Source organism: Procambarus clarkii, chromosome 10, assembly GCF_040958095.1.
Source record: "Procambarus clarkii isolate CNS0578487 chromosome 10, FALCON_Pclarkii_2.0, whole genome shotgun sequence".
NCBI lineage: Eukaryota > Metazoa > Arthropoda > Malacostraca > Decapoda > Cambaridae > Procambarus > Procambarus clarkii.
The window spans coordinates 45,183,248-45,200,666 of record NC_091159.1 but is presented as its reverse complement, the minus strand read 5'-3'; the positions used below and the strand labels follow the sequence as shown (position 1 = coordinate 45,200,666).

Sequence of the window (17,419 nt, the reverse complement as noted above, 5' to 3'; positions counted from 1 at the left end):
CGCTCGAACATCCTTCCTACAAGGCTGTCTGGTCCTAGCAATTTGTGAAAGGTCATTCACATTTACAAAACTGAAGAGAGGAGAGGTAAGGAATGAAAGACAAAACAGGTCAGAAACGCTCTGCGTATTAGTGGCTTTAGGCGGTGTGCCTACCAACCTATGAATACAACACTGCTTGTGTCCTATGTATCAACCCATCTCCCGAATAGACAGTACGTTTTAATACTAAATGTAATAAGTACAATCCTGACTATCGGCATATATAAATACACTTAATCTCCAGCAGCGCACCAAAATATTAGAGTTTACCTGAAAAGCTGCATAGAAAACCACGACCTAACCTAACCTTAGGAGAGTATGAGATAAAGCATGTAAATAACATTTATTGCTTCTTAATTACAATTAGTACTAATCCTATAGCTATATTGATATTACAATTTTATAAAACAAGACTAAAGTCATTTCAATAAATTATAAAATGACTCAGGATATTTTCAAATTTTGTATAAAATCGGTATTGTTTAATAAAACTAAAAAATAAATTGTTTATATTTAAAACTTAAGTATGTAAAAATAACACTTGACTGACCCAGGCCTAAAAATTTATAAGGTGTTAGCGAGTAAACATTTACTCGCTCCATTATCTCATCATCTTTATGGCATAACTAATTACACAAGCTATAATCCTATCCCTATTTACAGGTAATGGTTTTTCCACCCTCCTATCTTACCGTGAGGTGTAGTAACCGTATATAAGCCAGCAATTTGAGAATAGCAAACCAGTACAATCTCCAGTCAAGAATGTAGTACTCAGTGTATAGGCAGTTCTAATCGACCCAAGACGCTACAGCTTCGACACAGAGCAGGCAGCAGACTACGACCTCATCCAGCTACAACGCTCTCCCACCTAGAGCTCCGCGACTCCGGCCACACTCAGCTCTGCTCCAGGCTTCGTCTCAACGTCTACGACACTGCTGTATCCAGGACCACTAAATAAATATGAAACTCACTAAACACTGTGTATCTAATCAACCCAACAATGTAACATAGTCGTACGTTACATAGGTATATATAACAACACAAGTATATTTATATACTATCCAGACAGTCAGGGATGTACTTATTACATTAATTATTAAATCGTAATGTCTATTCAGAGGAATGGTACGTAATACTTTCTACCTAACAAAGATGTTTATTCTTTATTTTTAACACAAACAAAAATAAATTATATTACATTAGTCTCTCATCTTTTCATTATAGAAAACGGTTATAAATAAAATGATGGGTAACTGTGCTGTACGTTTCTGCATGCACTGAGTCGCTGGCGAATATACTGAAGGAGGCACAGGTAGCTATAGGAAGCGTGGGTGGTGAATACACTGAGTGAGCTATTTGGTCTGGGTTCGAGTCCTAACCAGGGAGGATCGAATGGGTGCCAGTCCTTAACTGTACGCCTCTGTTTACCCAGAAGTTCAAATTCAAAATTAAAATTTGTATTCAGGAAAAGCACATGGATGATGAGTTACAAACATAATGTTGGATTTATAGAAAGAGCTAGTACATACAATACTTAAAGCCACTAACACGCATAGCGATTCGGGCAAGGTGTGGTGTAAACAAATCCATTTAGACTAAAACTTAATAGTAATTGATAGATTAAAATAGATAAAAGTAGTAGATAAATTAATTAAAGATTAATACATAAAAGTATAAATTGTGTTTAAAAAAGGTGGGGGGGGGGGGGGGACATGGCAAAAATCAGCAATTGTACAAGTTGGTCAACAAAAAGGATTGTTTAAAATAGCAAGACATGGATTGACATTTAGGGGGTAAGGTAGGTTACATGGAGTTAATAAGGTAGTGCTTAGCTTTTCTCTTAATAGAAACGTTATTCCTACAGACAAAAATCAGATGATACAATTGACGATTTACTATAAAACCAAGAAAACTGCCAACCTACTCATGAGAAACTCTCCAGACACAAAGCAGAACGCTTTGAAAGAGACCAATGTCGTCTATGCCTTCAAATGCCCACTTGGGGACTGTAAGCCTCAAAGAACTCAGTATAAAGGCAAGACAACAACATCTCTTTCCAGGCGATTAACGATGCATAAGCAACAGGGCTCCATTAAGGAACATATAATCTCTTCCCACTACCAGAGAAGTTTAAACAAAAAACACAGAAATCATCGATAGATACAGCGATAGCAGGCGGCTTGATATCTGCGAGGCACTACACATTAAGAAGTCAACACCAGCAATCAACAGCCAATTAATGCACAACTATATTCTACCCACTTCAAGACTCCGCACCAATATAGAAGCATCAAGAAATATGGCCAATAGGCCCTTTGCAGTTACTTCCATTCGTCCCTTTAACTTACAAAATATTATACCCATTGTTTTGTGTTCTGTCTTGTGTTGAAAGTTTGTTTTCACCTCATCCAAAACTGTTGTAACATATCACCTCACCCAAATGCAGGTATAAAATCAAAGCTGTTTAAACTCTGTTTAGTGTTTGCAGGTTATAGTTGTGTGTGTGTAAACTAAAGTCTTTGAAAATGTAATAAGTTATAACGAAACGCGTTCAAGTGTCGCTTCAGACTAGAAATAAAAATTAATTTTGGAGAACTGATTTTTCAATTACCATCGACAGTGAAAAGAACCATAAGAAATATTGAGAAAATTCGCGTTAGAATTATTAATCTTACTTTTTCGGTCATATTTAATAATATATATATATATATATATATATATATATATATATATATATATATATATATATATATATATATATATATATATATATATATATATATATATATATATATATATATATATATATATATATATATATATATATATATATATATGTTGTTAAATATGACTGAAATAGTAAGATTAGTAATTCTAACACGAATTTTCTCAATATTTCTTATGTTTCTTTTTACTGTCGATGGTAATTGAAAAATAAATTCTCCAAAATTCATTTTTATTTCTAGTCTGACGGGACGCCTGAACGCGTTTCGTAATAACTTATTACATTTTCAAAGACTTTTGTTTACACACACTAAAGTAGTGGTAAGACGATGAGTCTTACTCATCGTAGAACCCACTACTTAGTAGTGGGTTCGTATCCTGGCCGGGGATGATTTACTGGGCGCAAATCCGTAACTGTAAAGTCTGTTTAACCCAACTGTAAAATGGGTACCTGGTTGTTAAGCGATTTGGTGGGGTCGTATTCTGGGAACATATGATTAAGGACTTGCCCGAAACGCTATCCGTGCTAGTGGCTGTACAAGAATGTAAGAAGTCTTGTATATATAAACAGATAACAAAATAAAACATGTACTCACCTAGTTGTACTTGCGGGGGTTGAGCTCTGGCTCTTTGGTCCCGCCTCTCAACTGTCAATCAACAGGTGTACAGGTTCCTGAGCCTATTGGGCTCTATCATATCTACACTTGAAACTGTGTATGGAGTCAGCCTCCACCACATCACTTCCTAATGCATTCCATTTGTCAACCACACTGACACTGAAAAAGTGCTTTCTAATATCTCTGTGGCTCATTTGGGCACTCAGTTTCCACCTGTGTCCCCTAGTGCGTGTGCTCCTTGTGTTAAACAGCCTGTCTTTATCAACCCTGTCGATTCCCTTGAGAATCTTGAACGTGGTGATCATGTCCCCCCTAACTCTTCTGTCTTCCAACGAAGTGAGGTTTAATTCCCGTAGTCTCTCCTCGTAGCTCATACCTCTCAGCTCGGGTACTAGTCTGGTGGCAAACCTTTGAACCTTTTCCATTTTAGTCTTATGCTTGACTAGATATGGACTCCATGCTGGAGCCGCATACTCCAGGATTGATCCAACATATGTGGTATATAATGATCTGAAAGATTCCTTACACAAGTTTCTAAAGGCCGTTCTTATGTTAGCCAACCTGGCATATGCTGCTGCTGTTATCCTCTTGATATGAGCTTCAGGGGACAGGTCTGGCGTGATATCAACCCCCAGGTCTTTCTCTCTCTGACTCTTGAAGTATTTCATCTCCCAAATGATACCTTGTATCTTGTCTCCTGCTTCCTACCCCTATCTTCATTACATTACATTTGCTTGGGTTAAACTCTAACAGCCATTTGTTCGACCATTCCTGCAGCTTGTCCAGGTCTTCTTGAAGCCTCAAGCTGTCCTCCACTGTCTTAATCCTTCTCATAATTTTGGCGTCGTCAGCAAACATTGAGAGGAATGAGTCTATACCCACTGGGAGATCATTTACGTATATCAGAAATAGGATAGGTCCAAGTACAGAGCCCTGTGGGACTCCACTGGTGACTTCACGCCAGTCTGAGGTCTCACCTCTCACTGTAACTCTCTGCTTCCTATTGTTTAGGTACTCCCTTATCCACTGGAGCGCCCTACCAGTTACTCCTGCCTGTTTCTCCAGCTTATGCATCAACCTTTTATGGGGTACTGTGTCAAAGGCTTTCCGACAGTCCAAAAAAATGCAGTCCGCCCACCCTTCTCTTTCTTGTTTAATCTTTGTCACCTGATCGTAGAATTCTATCAAGCCTGTAAGGCAAGATTTACCCTCCCTGAACCCATGTTGATGGGTTGTCACGAAGTCTCTTCTCTCCAGATGTGTTACCAGGTTTTTTCTCACAATCTTCTCCATCACCTTGCATGGTATACAAGTTAAGGACACTGGCCTGTAGTTCAGTGCCTCTTGTCTGTCACCCTTTTTGTATATTGGTACTACATTAGCAGTCTTCCATATTTCTGGTAGGTCCCCCGTTTCCAGTGACCTACTATACACTATGGAGAGTGGTAGGCAAAGTGCTCCTGCACACTTTCAATACCTATGGCGAGATTCCATCTGGCCCAACAGCTTTTCTCACATCCATCAATGTGGTATCAATGTCGTGTGGGTGTTGACTGATCAGCTTACTGACCAGAAATTTTAGCCAAATATCCCCAGTTTGCTAACTGCAGGTAGTAACTAAGTGATTGTAACCTATCCACCGCTGTCCACTGGATGGGCGGCGGTGTGCAGGACAAACATATCAATTGTGACACTAGGCTCTCCACATATGTCAGTTGCTTAATTTGCAAACTGTACTTGTAGTCGATCCCATGCCCATTGTTGATGTGACGATGTGCATTGTATTTTGTAACTAGCTCATCAAGATTGTAACTTGCTTAGCTAAATGAATTATGGGGTTCAGTCCCTGAGCCCATTATGTGTTTCTGTAACCCTTTCCACTACCGCCCAAAGGATGGATATGGGGTGCATAATAAATGAACTAAGCTAACTGAAGGAGGCGCGCTGCCCCAGGAGCGGAGCAGCCAATCACCTGGAGGAGAGAAGTGCTTCCCACCGGCAGGCAATTTATTTGGCTTCCTCTTCAATTCTGAAGCGTGAACGGCACTAAAGAATATATTTAAGTTAGAGCAAGATACTTTCTATGATTAGGAATATGTAAAAAAAAACGAAATTTAAATGGTAAACTAAATAATTTTTATCTTTTATCGGTTGCAGAGAAATGAACTTGTGTGATGGTTACTGGGAGAGATCCTATACCTAGGGTGGCATGAAATTTCACACTTACCAGTGTGAAATATCCTGTACCTTATTACTAATCTTACAGTGTTTAGGGTGGATAATATTATCACTATGAGACATCCTATGCCTCGGGTCCCGTACTTAAGGTGGATATCCTTATCGATTGCTTAGACTTGTCACAATTTGTTTTGGTTAAATAAGATCATATAGAGACAACAATTAAGGTAAAATCTGACCTGTTATTGCCAGCGCTGATCAGGATCTACAACGTCAGTGCAGACCCAGTCCTTTATTGTTTAAAGGAGAACAATTATTAACATTTTGATTACCCAAGTTATAACATGACTTGACCTGTCATCTAGGGCTTCTATTACGTTATCACCCATAATCTAAGGTCCATAATCTAAGGTCCCATAATCTAAGGTCCAGATTTACACAGTCGTCTATACTCAGTTGATATGCAGTCATGCTTTGTGGAAGTCTGACTTTTCCGTCTTTCTTCGAAGAATGAGACTCGTGGTAAATGCAGGGAATGAGTCACTGGAGGATAGAAGAAATAGGGGAGACATGATTACCACATAGAAAGTACTCAGGGGAAAAGGCATATCGTCATGGTCCTAAGATGTCACAAGTAGTTGAAATGATCATATTATTCATAACTAAATGCGAGTGTTCTGCAGATTGTTAGATAGTGGACCACATTGGAAAAGGGGCAGTGTTTCTAAGACGTAAATAGTCAATAGACTGAATAATTTGGACTTTCCTAACGTAAGGATGAGGGATATGTGGAGAGTTTCCTTGGGAGCAGCGCTGTTGCGCCCAAGATAGTGAGGTGCTCTGCTTTTTTCTTACAAGATAATGGAGCGTTGTGCTATTTGGATACAGAGCAGTATAGCTCTCCACTATTCTGAAACATTGCAACGATAAATAATGTAACAAGAAAGTAAATTTTGCAGTCTTGTATGGTGCATTGCTTCTGGAGAGTGTTTCCAACACAATTTTTTTCTTTAGTTAACCCTTCCGCTAATGACCACTCTCGCGAGCGTTTTCGTGGTTTCATTGTTGCGTGCGGACCTCATCTGTGAGCGCTTAGTCTCGTGGACTAAGTCCGCAGTCCGCAGTCCCTAAAGTCCGCAGTCCGCAGTCCCTAAAGTCCGCAGACTGTTGGTTGGGCCTGCGTGCGGGTGCTGACCATCTGACATCATTGCCAAACTTAACTTCTTGTTATAATACACTGTATGGTAGTTAGTTTGTTTTGTTTACATTTTAATCTAATTAGCTCAATGAAAAAAGTACATTGAAGGTATTGACCAAACCACATACTAGAAAGTGAAGAGACGACGACGTTTCGGTCCGTCCTGGACCATTATCAAGTCGATTGTGAGAATCGACTTGAGAATGGTCCAGGTCGGACCGAAACGTCGTCGTCCCTTCACTTTCTAGTGTGTGGTTTGGTCAACATTTTTCAGCCACGTTATTGTGACTCCTGGCCTGTACATTGAAGGATTTTTTGAATAAGCACAATCCAGACCTAAAATTGTTAGGACCTTTAATTTTCTTAATGTTCCTGTGCTGATTTTGTTCAGTATTTTCAGCTTTTAACCAAGATTATATATGTATTTAAATTAAGATATATTTACATAAACAGAATAATTCAATAATATTAAAAAACAGTGATTCACTAATACTTTGCAACACAAGTCTAATGTTGAAGCAATACTATGGCGAGTAATAATATTGTGCAGTGATACAATAAAAATGAATTCAATAATACAGAAATACAGTAGCAAATTCTATAATTCTATAATACTGTAAAGGTGTGTCTGTAGTACAGTAAAGCAGTGTCTATAATACAGTAAAGCAGTGTCTATAATACAGTAAAGCAGTGTCTATAATACAGTAAAGCAGTGTCTATAATACAGTAAAGCAGTGTCTGTAATACAGTAAAGCAGTGTCTATAATACAGTAAAGCAGTGTCTATAATACAGTAAAGCAGTGTCTGTAATACAGTAAAGCAGTGGCTATAATACAGTAAAGCAGTGTCTATAATACAGTAAAGCAGTGTCTATAATACAGTAAAGCAGTAGCTATAATACAGTAAAGCAGTTTCATAGATTTGTAGTAGTAGCAGTGATGCAGTAAGTTATTCCTAAATTTATACATCAAAAAAAGTATATCATGTTTAGATAGGCAATACTGTAGTAATGCAGTTATGCTTAAATTAGCAATAATATATTAATGTAGTTATGTTTAAATTAGCAATGATACAGTAATGTAATTATGCCTGATTAAATAGGCAATAATGCAGTTATGCTTAAACAGGCAATAATACATTACACAATTATGCTTAAATATGCAATAATACAGTAATGCTTAGTTAATAATACAGTAATGCAGTTATACTTAAATAGGCAATATTGTAGTAAATGATATGAGAGAGAGAGAGAGAGAGAGAGAGAGAGAGAGAGAGAGAGAGAGAGAGAGAGAGAGAGAGAGAGAGAGAGAGAGAGAGAGAGAGAGAGAGAGAGAGAGAGAGAGAGAGAGAGAGAGAGAGAGAGAGAGAGAGAGAGAGAGAGAGAGAGAGAGAGAGAGAGAGAGAGAGAGAGAGAGAGAGAGAGAGAGAGAGAGAGAGAGATGTTTGAGCAACATTGCAGACGGAATGATTTTCTTCATTCCATGATTTGCCGTTCCCAGTTGCGTTCATGGCTTTGTAATTTCATGCATCATTCTATAATGCGTTCACAGCAACTTTAGAAGTAGTGTTTCTTCAGTTACTGCATCGCATCCGTCAAAATGGCCTTATTTGTAGTTTTTTTTCGTATTTATTGCGGATGTGTGGTCTATTGTCCAGGCCGATTTTGTCATCATGGGACGGTCAACATCGTCGGTCTTGATCATGAGGGTTCCGATAACGTTAATGACCAATTAATATCCCAGTTTGAGCCACTCCATGCCCTTCGGAATGACCCAGAACTGAACCTTGGTTACGTTAATATTGGTGGCGGTGACATTGGCGTCAAAAGCAGAGAACCCTGACAGCCATGTAATGCTGGAGTTGCTCACGGCTGTCAGGTTACAGTTGATATTGGATGCCGGGTAGAAGAACGGACAGCTGGCGTTGAAAATCAAGGGACTGGTTCTCAAAGGGCGCCTTCCAGTAGTTTCCCGCCTTGCCCCCGAGGTAGGACCCGACGGAGATCATGTTTCCGGCGAAGGTGAAGTTGTTGAAGTAGGAGTAGAGAATGGTGGTGTAATTGTAAATCACAGCCAGGCGGAGAGTCGTTGGCCCGGTAAACAACAGAGGATACGCATATGACGTGGCCACATGACTGACTTCATTTGTATTCCCAAATATTCTGCCAGCCTTTGTCGCAACTGTAAAAAATTGACATGTACAGCGCGAGGTCTGGCCAAAGAAGAACTGAATCTGTGATGTTGTAAACTTGGGGGTCCCAGCAGAAGTGCGCACAGGTGTCGCAATTCACGCCCTTGCAGTTCATCCTTCCGCAGTAGGCGCACGAGCCGGTACAAGAGCTGTAGCAGGTCCGGATGGGCTTTGGCAAGCTTCCTATCCTAACGTCGTACGTCCGCACGCCTGGCACCCCGTACAGCTGACTGGAATGATCAACACAAGTGTCATAACCGGTCAATGAGCAGTAGGTGAGGCCTTTGTCGACGACGAAGGAGTGGCAGTAAGGGGTCTCGACGCACTTGTAAAGACACCACAGCAGAGCCTGCTGTTCGCTCATCCCTACAGAGAGAGAAGTACGTTAATAACACAGTAAAAAAAAACAGTGTTATACAAGGCGCTAAATATGTATAAGTATCCACAATCACATATACAAACGGAGAAATATATAAGAAAATATTTTCATAACACCAAATGCAGTATTTTAAGAGAATTAAATCTTTTACAAACCCGGAAAAGGTCTTTACTTAAACATTTAAGTCTTAGAATATTCTTGTGGCATAGCATTACTTCGAAGGTGAAGACACACGATGATCTCACCTGCAGGAAGATATATACTACTTAGGGTTGACCGATAATTTGAGCCTGGATACCCCACAGCAAAGTTATCGTAGTTCTTGTCGGTGACGCCAAAGTGTCCCTGAGTAGTGATTAGAGCTGAGAGTCCCAGACCCACCCAGGAGAGCAGGACGCACCACAGGACATCCTCATGACCAAACATTCTTCACAGACTTTCTCCTGGTTCTACCGTCTCGTTCCTCCGCTGATGTTTTTGCTCTCTGCGTCCTTCGAATCCTTATTTCATCTAGCGAAGGAAATGAAATCATTTGTAATATCTTGCTATCAAGAAGACTGTCAACTAAAAACAATCCACCGAGTCTGAACAGTTAAAAGCTTGAAGTTGGGTTGAACAAAGACTTAAATGTCTGATTTCAGTGTTCATGGAGACCAGACAAGCGGATGAAAATTAAATTATTGAATTAGAATTAACAAAAAATCGCCAGTATTAAATAATATTCGCACAGGGTTACCAACTCTCGTATGAACGGACGCTACATACACAACACTACACGTGCACGCAATGTTCTATGTATAAATATTCCTCTACGTACACCGAATGTTATACATACACACGATGCTATACGTACACACGATACTCAATACATACGATGCTATACGTACACACGATACTCAATACATACGATGCTATACGTACACACGATACTCAATACATACGATGCTATACGTACACACGATACTCAATACATACGATGCATAACGAACAACATTTGATATTTTTGCTTAAGGTAATTTCCCTTTTAAGTAACTAGACGATAATTTTATTCCAACTATTCAGTCTCTCCATATTTTAATGCTATTATTGTTCTCATTGTTGGCTAACACTTGATATACTGTAACAATTTCTATGGCTCGATAATATATTGTTTGAGAAAGTAATATTCAACTGCTTCCAAAATCACTTCTGACCCGGAAAATATTGGTTGATTTTTCACCTACAGTTTAATAAAATTTATGTCATTATATATGATTTTGTATCTTAAGAGTTTTGTTCCCAAATATGTCTCCCTTCCTTTGACCTGGTTGATAGCCATTATTATTAGCATATCTCGGGTTATTTTCCAATTGTTTATATGCGTTCTTTTGATTTGATATCCTGTTTCATACTGCAATACTAATTTTATCTGACACTATAGCGACTTTCATCATCTGATTTGTCTGTTAGTATGAAACAATTTATATCCTAATAATTTGATATGACACAAATAGTTAATTGGCATCAACATTCATATACGTTTCTCTAATTAGCAATTTCAATTTTTGTTTTGTTTTGGTACACACTTTTTCTTTTAAATTATACCCTAATGCAATTTGTGGAGTTATATCTTTAAGACACTGTAATGTGTTTGTTTGTGTTCTACGTAGTCTTATGGTATTGCATAGCACTGAGCTGTAATCACTAAAATGGCATTTTCATTTAATGCTCAGAAGCCTAGTACTAACAACCTTACCAGTCGCTGCTATAATGTTATCTTGATAACATTATACACATAACCTGTCCACTCGTAGACTTCGTCAGCTGGACATCACCAGAAGAGAGTCTGTTTATCGTAAGACTAATGTAACACAACTATACCCAGCTAGCTGAAAATTAAATTGTAATTACCTTGGAAATTAGTTGCTACTATAATTAAGCTATGCTAGGCTCATGAAGAACTTAATTATTATGCCACACAATAACAGGCCAAGTCAGCAATTAACACTCACGATAGTACCTAACAAATGATCCTAATTCTCCAGAAAACTTTTATATTACGTTGCAGAGAGTAAAGGAAATTAATGAGTAAAATGTGCCAAGTCAATATGACTATGAAGTATATGAAAAGGAAAGGGAGAACAGATAGGTAAGTGGAGAGAAGGAATGATGCCCAACCGCATGGACCATCGGAGATTGAACACCCTGCAATCACTTCCTGAAGTGTGAGCCACTTTAGGAAGTGGTTCACACTTTCTGAAATCTTCGCTAGACCAACAATCTAGACAATTTGACCAGACCACACACTAGAAAGTGAAGGGACGACGACGTTTCGGTCCGTCCTGGACCATTCTCAAGTCGACTGTCAACTTACTTTAGCCACGTTATTGTGATTCATCGCCTGCAATCTAGACAATCTTTGACGACTGGCCGACACTTGGCTAGACCACCAGCGTCCTTGTATACCAAGAACCAAAATCTGCAGCTCCTACTCCTTGCTCACGTCATGCACCATTTTTTCTCTTACATTCCAGTCTAGGATTAGTATCCTTATCTCACTTGTACAATACCGTCTCGCTGAAGTCTGAACGTCCGTCCCAAGCACAGCAGGTGTTGATGACACGTCTCTTCTGACGTGGCATGCAACCCGTTCTCGCAAATTTAATAAGTCAATATTGACTTATTAAATATGTGCATAGGTGACATATTTTACATAATAGATACCCTTAAAACGATTCATAGAAAACACCGACCTTACCTAACCTTGTTAGTATCTTAAGATAAGCATCTTATTGCTTCGTAATTACAATTATTACCTAACCTATAATAGGTTTAGGTTAAGTAATAATTGTAATTACGAAGCAATAAGATGCTTATCTTAAGATACTAACAAGGTTAGGTAAGGTCGGTGTTTTCTATGAATCTTTTTAGGGGTATCTATTATGTTTAGTATATCACCTATGCACGTAGTTAATAAGTCAATATTGACTTTACGAATTTGCGAGAACGGCATGTTCTCGTTAACAGTCCAGTCTGCACAGCGACAACTGTATTCACCTAGTTGTGCTTGCGGGGGTTGAGCTCTGCTCTTTCGGCGCGCCTCTCAACTGTCAATCAATCAACTGTTACTATTTTTTTCCACACACACCCAGGAAGCAGCCCGTAACAGCTGTCTAACTGCCAGGTACCTATTTACTGCTAGGTAACAGGGACAACAGGGAGAAAGAAACGGCCCATTTTTGTTTCTCGCCGGCTCCGGGAATCGAATCCGGGCCACAGGATTGCGTGTCCAGCGTGCTATCCATACAGCCACTGTCTGGAAGCGACAGCTGTGCTGGATTCCGGGTACGACCACTTCACTCAATGCAGTCGTAAATCAATGCTCCGCCAGCAGAGTCGCATCGTGCATCACCTGCAATCTTGTTGCAGCTACAAGAGATAAGCCATGTTATACTCCTCTTGACCTCTCTCTGATATGCTTGCTCATGTCTGCCCTTTTCCTCTTCGTCTGGTACATGGAGGACACTTTCCCTACGCAGATTTGAAATTAAATTCCTATGGATGCCATCACATGTTGGCATCTCAAGGCATGACACTGTTGATATGCTTGCAAAGACAGCCTGTAGAAAACTAGTGGTAGAAATTGATATGGGTGTTTCATTAGCAGTGACAAAGAGAATACTTAAACAAATGTCTAATGAAAATCTCACCGACCTAACAAATTCACAAAGACCTGAAAGTTGTAGCATTAAATATTATGATAGATATCGTGAGGAGACATTCACATATGGGACTAATAGAGTAAGAACTCGGCAATGTGTGATATTATAGTTGCCAGAATACACCTGGAATCTAGACGTATCTGGCAGCTTTCTCAAACCCCCAAATGTCGAGTACACAATGTGTCAACTTTGTGAAAGAGAAAACATTCACTCACTTGAACATTATATTGTAGAATGTCCCATATTGACTGACTTTCGCCCTCCTAGGCTGAGGTATACTGAACTGTGTAATTACTATATGAGTACTGGAACACTTGATGATATATTGGACTTGTACCCTAGATTGACCATGTAATGTATCAATTATGCAATGTATGTATGCGATGTAAGCTATATAACCTGAGCTTGTAAAAAGCATCTTAATCACCTTCAGTGGTTAAGTGCTTAATTGCACACTAGTTTCTCTATCAGCTATCTCATCCTGTCAGAGTAAAAGAGACAAATGTATGTGTGTGTGTATGTATGTGTATAAAGTATATGTGGAAGCTGATCAGAATTACGTTTCGCCTTTGTAAATGCACATTAATGACACTATGTAAAAGACACATCGAACACTTTATGTAGCATACATAAATCTGTGTATCTACTGTATTTACGTATATAACTTAGCCTAACATTTTAAAAGCACTACAATCACCTTCTGTGGTTGATTGTTCAATAAATCCCTGAACTGTATGTTTGACAAATCTCTCACCCTGTCCATGGAGGACAAAAGAAAATGTATATATGCTGGTTAGCATTGTAAATGTGAGGGCCACGTCTGTGGTAGAAAATAATAATAATAAAAAAACCTGCTTTTCCTCATAAATTTACCTAAGGGGCCATCATTTCTCTAGTGGCCTCGAAGGGGGCAGGAAGCTAGCGGCTTATTAAAGATCCCCACCTCTATTTTTTCGGAAGAATTTTCCAGCTGGATTTTTAATTTTAGTTTTCACTGTCTTTACGAACGCTCACCTTCCCTCCCCACACCACATTTTTGTCTTTGTATTTATAAAGCACAATAAATACAATAAAAATATTCAAACAAAAAAATGACAAACAGTGATCCGTTGAAAGCATAAAGGCAAGAACATGAGAACAACAGAAAAAAAGAAACACAAACAAGCACAAAACAGGAAACACTGAAATAACACAGGAAAAACAAAGATACACACAAATTATATATATGTACACAGAACTAGCCCGCGGCAAAGAAAACATGGTAAAAGAACACTATAAAGCATGAGGGATAAATCCAGCCAGAAGGGCCACATGTAATAGACAAAAAGTCAATACAGACAGTAATGCATGACCGGAACACACAGGAACCGGGAAGAACATAATGAAATGACGCTCACACATACAAACAAGAACAAACACCGGAACACGCAGGAACCTGCAAAAGAACTACAAAACACACACCCCAACAGCTCAAGAACACAACACAGGAAACATAACATAAAAGACACACACATAAGAAACAAAACACAGTACAGTCAAACAAAACACAACGCCCCAAACGGGGCGAGCCAAAAACATGGATACAAGACACACATATAGCAGACAAGGCAACAAATACAAAAATACAGGGCGTACACAAATCAAGCACTATGCATATTCATCCGGGAACTCCAGCCTCGGAAAGCGTAAGCAGTAAGCTTCCCAAATCAGCATAATGTCATCGGGCACCGGTCGACCAGGAGACGCACAAGGCTGAAGCATCAAATCCGGCACCCCATAAATAAACCCCTTTACCTGGGCACTCAAATAGTAGAAGAGCACCACGGGATCGGACGCACCCGGTCATCCCAAGTGAGTTCCAACGACTGAGTCCATCGGACCACGTCCCCGGAGGCCGTGACCACAGAGACGGGTTTCCGCACTAGGGGGTCTTGCACTGGGTTTCACACTGGGCTTCGCACTGGGGGTACCAGCAGAGGATGCAGGTGCGCCAGGGCCCCCTTGCCCACATCCTTCCTGAGCACCATGACGAGGTCCCGATCGTCAGGGGTAACCTCCCCCTGTGGGGAGCCAATAGCAGGAGGCGCAGCGGGCGACACAGAAGGCAGCACAGAGTCCCTCACAGCACCGTCAACCACGGCGGCAGACGCCGGAGCACCATACTCCCTCACCTCCACCCAGTGCACACCACGAAAGGTAGACACACTCAGAACCCAACTCGAGGGCTTGGAGACAGGCTGCCGGTCATCCGAGCTATCACCCCCATCATCCTGCATCACAACAGAACTCTCCGACGAGCGCGCCTTCAAAGCACTGGCCCCTGAGAACCACAGCGCCCACAAACAGGGGCACCGGACCCCACACTGCAGGAGACAGCCCCTCGCGGACATCCAGAGTGACAAGAGACACCGTATCCAGGGATGGAACAGGCAGGGCCGGCTGGGGCGTCAAGGGCAGGGCCACCCCAACCCCTAAGTCAACACCTACACCACCACCCACATCCGCACCCAGGCTCCAACACTGAGGCATCAACCGGCAGGGAAGCAACACACATCCCAGCACTTGGAGACAGGTCCGGGGGGCCGACAGCGGGGAAAAATCCTTCTCCCGGAAGAGGTTAATAGGAGTGACTCGGCGCTCCTCACACCCCGGTGGCCCAGTAAGTCGCACCTGAAACATGGGCGGGGCTGGTCCGCGTGAAATACACGAATAGGGAACCCAAACAGCATGATGGATGACGGTATAGGATCCTTGAGGTGCATGGCGAGAATGCGGATCCCACACGGGACCCCCCTTCCACCTCCCAGTAAGGACGGCATTCACCCTCGAATGAAGGACCCGCACAAAACGGGCAAAGTACCTATGTATCTTGAGGTTATCTTGAGATGATTTCGGGGCTTTAGTGTCCCCGCGGCCCGGTCCTCGGTCCTCGATGTAGAAGGTCCTCAGGGAACTCGAAGGGTGACCCATGCACCGCCACATACGTCGTCGTAACTCAGCGATCGGAGAAAGTCATTGATCCACCATCACCAGGAAGAGTGAAAGAGCTCCCATCATAGCACGCTACGAGATCACGGTAAATAACTGAGGAGCCGAACTTTACAATCGCCCGCCTCCCAGCAAGCAGCTGCATACCACACACAGCCTCCACAGGAACATGTAACATGTCGAGTAGCACAACTTGCACATCCTGGTAGGAAGCATTCTGGGAAAACTCCAGGCCAAGCGGTCACGGCTCCAGGGGCCCCTCAGGACAACACCGCATTCTGTTATCACCTTCCCTCCCCACACCACAGTCTGTTATCACCTTCCCTCCCCACACCACTGCATTCTGTTATCACCTTCCCTCCCCAAACAGCATTGTCTCATGTACACTTTGACTCACGTTCGCCTGTAGTAAGCAAGAGTCAGTGTTCAACTTGGACCCCATCGGCTATCTTCCGCCAGGCGTGAGTTCCGTGACCCGAGGGGCGTGTAAGCCCCGCCTTTATATCTGTGCTGCCGAGCTGATTGGTCAACTATTGCCTTGCCACCAGACACCACCAATCAGAGATTGGCACGTCACACATCTCTTCGCCGATACAGGTCTCAATGTCAGATTTTATTGATAAAGATGTATAGAAAATATTCAAACTAATCACATTTATATATTAGTTGAAAATAAATTATCCAGTGCACTAGACAAATTTTAGAGCATATTTATGTTATTTGAAACGGCAATCTCCATGATTACTATGCAATAATAATCTTATATAATGCTACTCATAATTTTCAGAGGATGATTAGCGATGAATTACTAATTTTTGAAATTTGAAGTTTATCCAGTTAATAATTATCTCTTGGTGTTCCAAAGACTTTCTGAGTCAATGACTTTAAGAGCGAGGGGTTGAGCTGATTAGCGTTACTTCTTTTGATTGACAGAATGTCGCTGTCATTTGCTTATAGTGTTAAGTGCACCAGTTCACTCAGTGTTTCAGTTGCAGACTGAGAAGTAGTGTTTGCCTCTTGACACTACTGGAGTCAAAACACGCAACACGCGATCTGTGTCGTGTTATGAGGCACTCAGCCCACAGTAACCGCAATATAGTCTTTCCATTCTGGGTGGTAATTTATGACAATTATCAGGAAACGAAGTCAAGGCAAAAGGGCTATATATTTCCTTAGAAACCTATTGGGTTTATCGAGGTCCTCCTAGGCCATTTACAGCCCTTCCTCAAGATACCACCCCAAAACAGTTGTCTAACTCCCGGGTGCCTACTTACTGCTAAGAGAGCATAGGCATCAGGTGAAAGGAAATGATACCCAACAGTCTCTCCCCCGTCTGGAGATCAGACCCGGGATCCTCTATAGTTAGCGAGAAATGTGCTATTGCATCATATTCTTCTCATATGCT

At 41.1% G+C, this 17,419-nt stretch overlaps 1 non-coding gene across 1 annotated transcript; it reads right to left on the bottom strand.

The window, feature by feature from the left end:
* Window positions 1–8,146: 8,146 nt before the first annotated feature.
* On the bottom strand, window positions 8,147–16,632 carry LOC123774718 (uncharacterized). Its single transcript, XR_011228008.1, has 3 exons — window positions 16,412–16,632; window positions 9,571–9,835; window positions 8,147–9,312 (listed from the first exon to the last, which is right to left on the bottom strand). It is a non-coding gene; the product is annotated as an uncharacterized protein (transcript).
* Window positions 16,633–17,419: the final 787 nt, after the last annotated feature.